The following is a 6,606-nucleotide window of genomic DNA, read 5'->3' as shown; positions in this document are numbered from 1 at the left end:
GAATAATGAGAAAATGGTCATGGGGAAGACCCCTTTTTTAAAACTCAACTGTATACATAAAAGCTGCAACCTTTCCAACTATGTTCCTGTTTTGAATATCAGTTTTTACTTCTTCTACTTTTGCTCTGAATACTCTACTAACTAAATCAGGTCTATTTTGAACTTCTTCCTTTGGTTGTAAATGTTCTTGTATTTCAGGCCAAGAAGGATTACAAGTCATTGTTAAAAATATGTTGGGTTTTCCAAAATGTTGTACCAAAGCAAAGACATCCATATATCTTCGACGCATATCTCTTGGACCTCTACGAAACTACCAGGAAGAAATTTTTGTCTCCCGATATTCGAAACATCTCTTTCTCCTTGCCTCAATAAATCAATGATTCCTTGGAAGGGTTCAACTATAAATAGATCTTGATTAAATAAAATAATATCTAATCTTTGTGTCTCTAGTTTTATATATTGGTCAACTATGTATTGTTGAAATACATTTCCAGAATATAAAGTTTCATTTGGTTCTTCATCTCTTATTTCAATTTTATAACAATAATATTCACGACAGGAAACAGTCGCTCTTTTTCTCAATCCTTTTGATAGAACTTCAGATTCCATTTCAAGGACTCCATCAGTAGAAGTCATGTTCATTATACTTGGTAGCTGCTCATATTCAAAGTAAATTTGTCTGTTGGAATAATTGTATGTCTTTTTGATTTTTTTAGTACCACAATGCTAGACATTTTGACCATAAGGAAACAACAGTGGATATTGCAATGGATCTTAACATCCATAATAGTAATTTACCAATTGACTTCTGTTACTATGAGTGTAAATTCTAATATGTGGTGTGGAAATTTTATCATTTAATTGATCTTCAATCCAATTGCCCCAACTTCGGATGCAGTTGGTAAGTTGTGTGTTCTTAGGTCTAAATTGGAACTTGAGTTTAGAGCAATATAAAATTCAGATAAATTTGGAAGAATTGTTTGCGATCTTAAAAAAGTATAATAAGGATTAACTTTTAGTATATCCATGAGCTTTGTAACAATTACCTCATTAAGATTATCTGATAATGTCATTCGGTTTGTTAGCTCATTTTCATTATCATAGAAATATAATTGTAAATTTTTTCCTTTTCCTCCTGAGGGTATCAAATCTTCAATGAAGTGATACATTTGTCCTTGGACTTTAAATGTATCAATTCCATGATTTCTCCTTGCTAATTCTCTATCATAATGTACTCCAAGTGAAGTGAATGCAAACATATTATTGAAGGCTCTATTGTAAGTGCGAAAATGTTGGGATTCTTTGGAGTCAGCTAAGAACAAATTTCGCAACTCCGTAGGCATGTTATGAGAATTTATCCTAATTGATCCATTATTACAACAAAAAGCTGGTGATTCATATTGAAACCTTTTTGCTGCACAAAATTTGTAATTTGGAACTTTCTTTAAAAGTAAGTAATCTTTTGGCAATAAATTATCATTTTGTAGATTTACTTCTAACTTATTTCTACCTGTGCATGGTAAAAAGCAATTATTTGTTACATAAAGGCAGAACAGTGCATGTTTTTCTGTACTATGGTAGAAAGAAGCATACCTCTATTTGAAGCACGTCTTGAACTTGATCTGCTTGCAGCATGAGATGCACCCGATGTTGATCCTAGTATCAGGAATAAAAATATTTAGACACAGTTAGCCAATTATTAAAAATCAATATAGTCAAAATAGTATAAGTAATATTTCTGAACTCACCTACTTCAAAGGTAGATAAGCAATTAACTATACTTTCTCCTCTAGTTGAAGTAACTGGTAGATTTATAGCTTCAAAAGCTTCAAGTACAAAATGAGGAAATAACTTTAGTAAGAGTAGTTGAGCTAGAGCAGCTAACTATAGCTATAGATATTCAGAAGACACATTTCAGGGAAGGAAGATAACAATATGGTTAGCTAACCTTCTTGAGGAGATACCAAAGAAATGCAGATTGTAAGGGCGCCAGTACTATTTGATTGATGTTCTCCTGTAGTTAAAAGTGACTGGTAGGTTTGTAACTTCGAAAGCTTCAACAACAAAATGAGGAAAAAAGCTCTAGTAAGAGTAGGTGAGATGAAGCGTCTATTTATAGCTATAGATAGTTAGAACACACATTTCAAGGCTTCAACTACAAAATGGTCACCAAAATGAACTCATCTGATGGTTGAAAGAAAACTTCAAGTATTTTAGATGGTACATTTTAAGGAAATATTGATTATGTTTGAGGAGAACATAGAGTTCCAGCTAATAGTTATCCCTAGCACAGAGAATCATTTCACAAGTTGTCCTTTTTTGTTAGAATTAGCTTGTGACCACAAGTAATTCCTTTTGATTTTGCTAAATTTAAATAGGATGCAACATTTTACAACTACTGTGGTAAGAACAGAATGTTTCTGGCAGCAACATAAAATTATTTATGTGACTCTAGAATTACCAAAGCTTTGTAAAAGAGCATGTTATGTCTGGGAAGAATAACACAAGATGTAATGACTGTCGGAATAAATACTTGACATGTAATGAACTCAACAAGTTTTTTATACCTACTTCTCAGGAAATATTGTTATAATGATATGATGTTTTTTCATTTGTCATATTGGGCCGTGCTAGCATTACCACAAATAAAATGTTGTGCCTCCTAGGGCTCAGAAGTGTTTATTTGTAATTGACAACCCATTCATCTAGCAACAATATACACAAATAATCTATATATAATCATATAAAAAATAGAAGAAAGCACAAGATGGAAACCAAACTCTTAGCAGATCAAAAAAAAAAGGTCGAGGAGAAGCAACTCATGTGAACTGTGAAGATTATATAACTCCGACCCAATAGGAAAATTTCAGCTATTATTTCTCGTAAGTACACTGTGCTTCTATTTGCTTTCCTGTTCTGATGACCTTTGGTAAGAAATCCCTTATAAATTGGAAGCTTAAATCGGTAATCTTTATGAAAGATTAGATTCTTGAAGACACTATGAATCTCTCCATTAAATTTGTTAACAACTTTTGCTACATAAAGTTCCTAATCTGTCCATAATTAAAATTTGAATATGTCTTTTGGTACATATAGTTCATATAAATAACTTTTAGTAGTTTCACATTATACGCGTCCATTATGTTTTATCATATACGTGAAACTACTAACACAATTTTGCTGCCTTTATTTACAACAGATTTACCTAAATATGGTTAGCTAACCTTCTTGAGGAGATAACAAAGAAGTGCTAATTGTAAGGGCGCTAGTACTATTTGATTGATGCTCTCCTACAGTTAAAAGTAACTGGTAGGTTTGTGGCTTCGGAAGCTTCAACTACAAAATGAGGAAAACAGCTCTAGTAAGAGTAGGTGAGCTAAAGCGTCTAACTATAGCTATAGATATTCAGAAGACGCATTTCACAGAAGGAAGATAAGAATATGCTCAGCTAACCTTCCTGAGGAGATAATGAAGAACTGCTGATTCTAAGAGCGCCAGTAGTATTTGATTGATGAAGGAGATTGTCTTTTTAACTCAGTCCTTTTTTCTCTTAGCTCGGATAAAAATAATTACTTTCTCTCTGGTGACATCTGTGCATATCTAGTACGACGACGCAAATTTCTGTCATAAGTTCTTTCTTGGGCAGACACATTATCTCTATTTTCTTCCATTCCTTTTTGAAGTAGTTCATGATTTGTTAAACTAATTAACAATTTAATGCAATGTGGAAAAAATACATAGCTAAATGGAATAAAAGGGCATACAATTGAGAAATATCAATGTGGCATTCACGAAAATAAAATTAGAATGAAAATAAGACAAACAAGCACAGTTATTTAACTAATCACTTTAATTTTGCAGAGTCAAATGTTGAGATATCGATAATCTTAAAATCTATCTACAGCTAAAACAATGAAAGGGAAAGAAGTTTGAACATAAAAGCAAATTATTTGAAGATAAGAAGCAAATTATCTTTAAATTGCGCGACTATTATGCAAACACCTCTTCTTCTCCCTAAAATCCTAACCAGAAATCTTTAAACAAATATTTCCTTGAAATTAAAATCTTTAGGCACCCATGCCTTAACTAATGTTATTAAAAATTGGCTCAAGGTCAGACATAAAGCCAACCAATTTGTGTCCACTATGTCAAGTTTTCTACAATTTTGCCCAAATCGTTTTCACTTTCAAATAAACCCTATAATCTGTATTACATGGACATCATATATAGGAAGAGAAATTGGAGAAAAGGGAGAAGGAAAACTTACTGTAGCTAATGAATGCACCAACAATGAAGAGAAATTTGAGGAGAAACGGAGATTAATGGAGATGAATATGGCAGATTGTTGATGAGAGAGAAGTGTCAGTGTAGATGTTGAGTAAAAATGGAAGAGCTAAAGTCGATACACAAAAAACATACAGATCCTAAAAATTAATAGCGAAATTACCCATATGACCTTGTTCATCCGCTAGAAATCCCCTCAATTTAATGGCAAAATTACATAATTGTCTTCCATTATGTTTATATGGTTTGATAGTCTATATTGGTCATTTACTTCCATTATGTTTTATTAGTACCAATATCTGTAATTTTGTTTGTTGGAATTTTTCAATTAGGCAACCAATGAACAGTAGTTCTTATTGAAGCTACCTTCCAAACTTAAAAAAGGCAGTGCTGAAACAATTGAGCAATCAATTTCTTTGATTTTTCAATTTTCATCCTTACTATAAGAGGGAAGACCAAAACACATAGTAAAACATCTTCCTCTGCATATTTATATTACTAAGCAAATGGTTAGAGATTATCAGTTGACAGCTAAAAGCATGAATAAGGTGCTATTCAAGGTAAAACGGATGGCAACAGCTTATAACGAAGATCAAGATATATGACAGTGTAGCTATATGGAACTATATACTCCCTATGTAATCCTGTAGCTTCATCAATTGTGTGACAACTGTTTAAAGGGATCTCCTTTCAGTTTGTTAGGTATCTTGTATATTGTATTTACCAATTATTATAGTCAACCATATAATATATAGAACCCAAAAAATGTATTAATTGTTTAATATATTGAAGCACGCCATATTGCTCTTAAGTCTTAATACATTTTTCTCTATGATTTTTAGCTGTAATATCCATGCATATAGTAATTAGTTTTTTGATTGTAGAAATAACGTAGGAGCTTCATGTTACTTTTGGGAAGAAAGTAAAGAAACAAAATGATGACAGTATGGTAAAAGCTTTCATCTGTGAGATAAATTTCAGAAATTGTAAAGGAGAGGTGATGGAGAGTTATGAATCAACTAAGCTATGACGGAGACTATAGCATGTTTATACGTTGTTAACTATGATATTAAGATAAGTGTATAAGATTTAATTATTCCCCTTGAAGACACTCCATAATGGATATTACTCATTCATCCCAAATTAGGAATGTGTTTTCAGTGCTCTTGTAGAGAGTAAGTGACCTCAGACAGGGAAGTGAAAGTGTAGAAGAGCAAGATGGTTCTATTTAGACCATACTTTGTCTAAATCAAATTTATTAATGAACGATAAGAAAGAAATCATTTCAAATGGAACTCATTAATCCATCTTTGCATTACCAGATTAACATAAAAAGTAAAAAAGAAACCTCCAAAAATACAAAGTATAACATTTGAGTAGTTAACTTTCTATTATATTTAAGGTAATTGTCCATCTTCACAAGATGCACACATGAAAGAAGGATGAATAAATTTCTCATTTCCTATAAAGTTTTCCTATAAGCAAGATATGAATAGATTTGCAAACCTACCTAAAAATAGTAGCAATTTCATTCTACTGGATATATCTTCATTTAAATTTCATTCTCCCTGAAAACTGATTGTAAATGTTTAAATTGTCACCAATTATGTATCACAATCCCAACCGATCTTCTATGTACTTCTTATGGAGAGTAAACTTGTAATTTATGTATTTTTCCCCAACTCTACCCATCCTAAAACCTTAATGTATTTTGTCCAAAGTAACAACTAAATCACTTAAAAGTTGTCAATTAACATGATAGCATCTACAATTCCAATACCTTATTTATGTTACTACTGGTAGTTCGTTCATAACTAAGGAAAACAAGTAAAGGCATAAGCCTCGCATAAACTCCCGGTTATAGAATACTCTTTTGTATACATATCGTTTATCAACACAATGACAGAGGCAGTTCTTCTATCAAACTAACCATAACAAAATGAAATTGTATGTTCAAACGTCTACTATGCCATTGCACCAAAGCTGCGACATAAAAAGTTTGTAATATTGAAGATTACAAGCACAAAAGTTAGAAAATCAGATTTTGGAGATTACAAGCACTGTAAAACAAGAAGCATAGGATGGACCATTACTTTAGTTGGACAAAAATCTAAAGTTTTAGTTAAAATCGCTATTCATTTGCACTACAAATAATTATGCAATTTACAGCATATATCTAAATATCACAGAAATTTCTTGTTTACTGGTTTTTCATTTAATTAACACCATATATCTTTCATATGGCTTCCTTTATTTCAACATCCACAGCTCCTTCAACCACACTTATTTGCACTTCTACTAATTCCCAATGTCACATTAAGC

The 6,606-nt window shown here is 31.9% G+C and overlaps 1 pseudogene; it reads right to left on the bottom strand.

Annotated features, from left to right (window-relative positions):
- Positions 1–1,530: 1,530 nt before the first annotated feature.
- On the bottom strand, positions 1,531–3,677 carry LOC107030983 (annotated as a pseudogene).
- Positions 3,678–6,606: the final 2,929 nt, after the last annotated feature.

The sequence above is a fragment of the Solanum pennellii genome, chromosome 9, assembly GCF_001406875.1.
Source record: "Solanum pennellii chromosome 9, SPENNV200".
NCBI classification, from domain to species: Eukaryota; Viridiplantae; Streptophyta; class Magnoliopsida; order Solanales; family Solanaceae; genus Solanum; species Solanum pennellii.
Note: the sequence above shows the minus strand (reverse complement) of the source record. Positions and strands in the feature narration are given on the sequence as shown.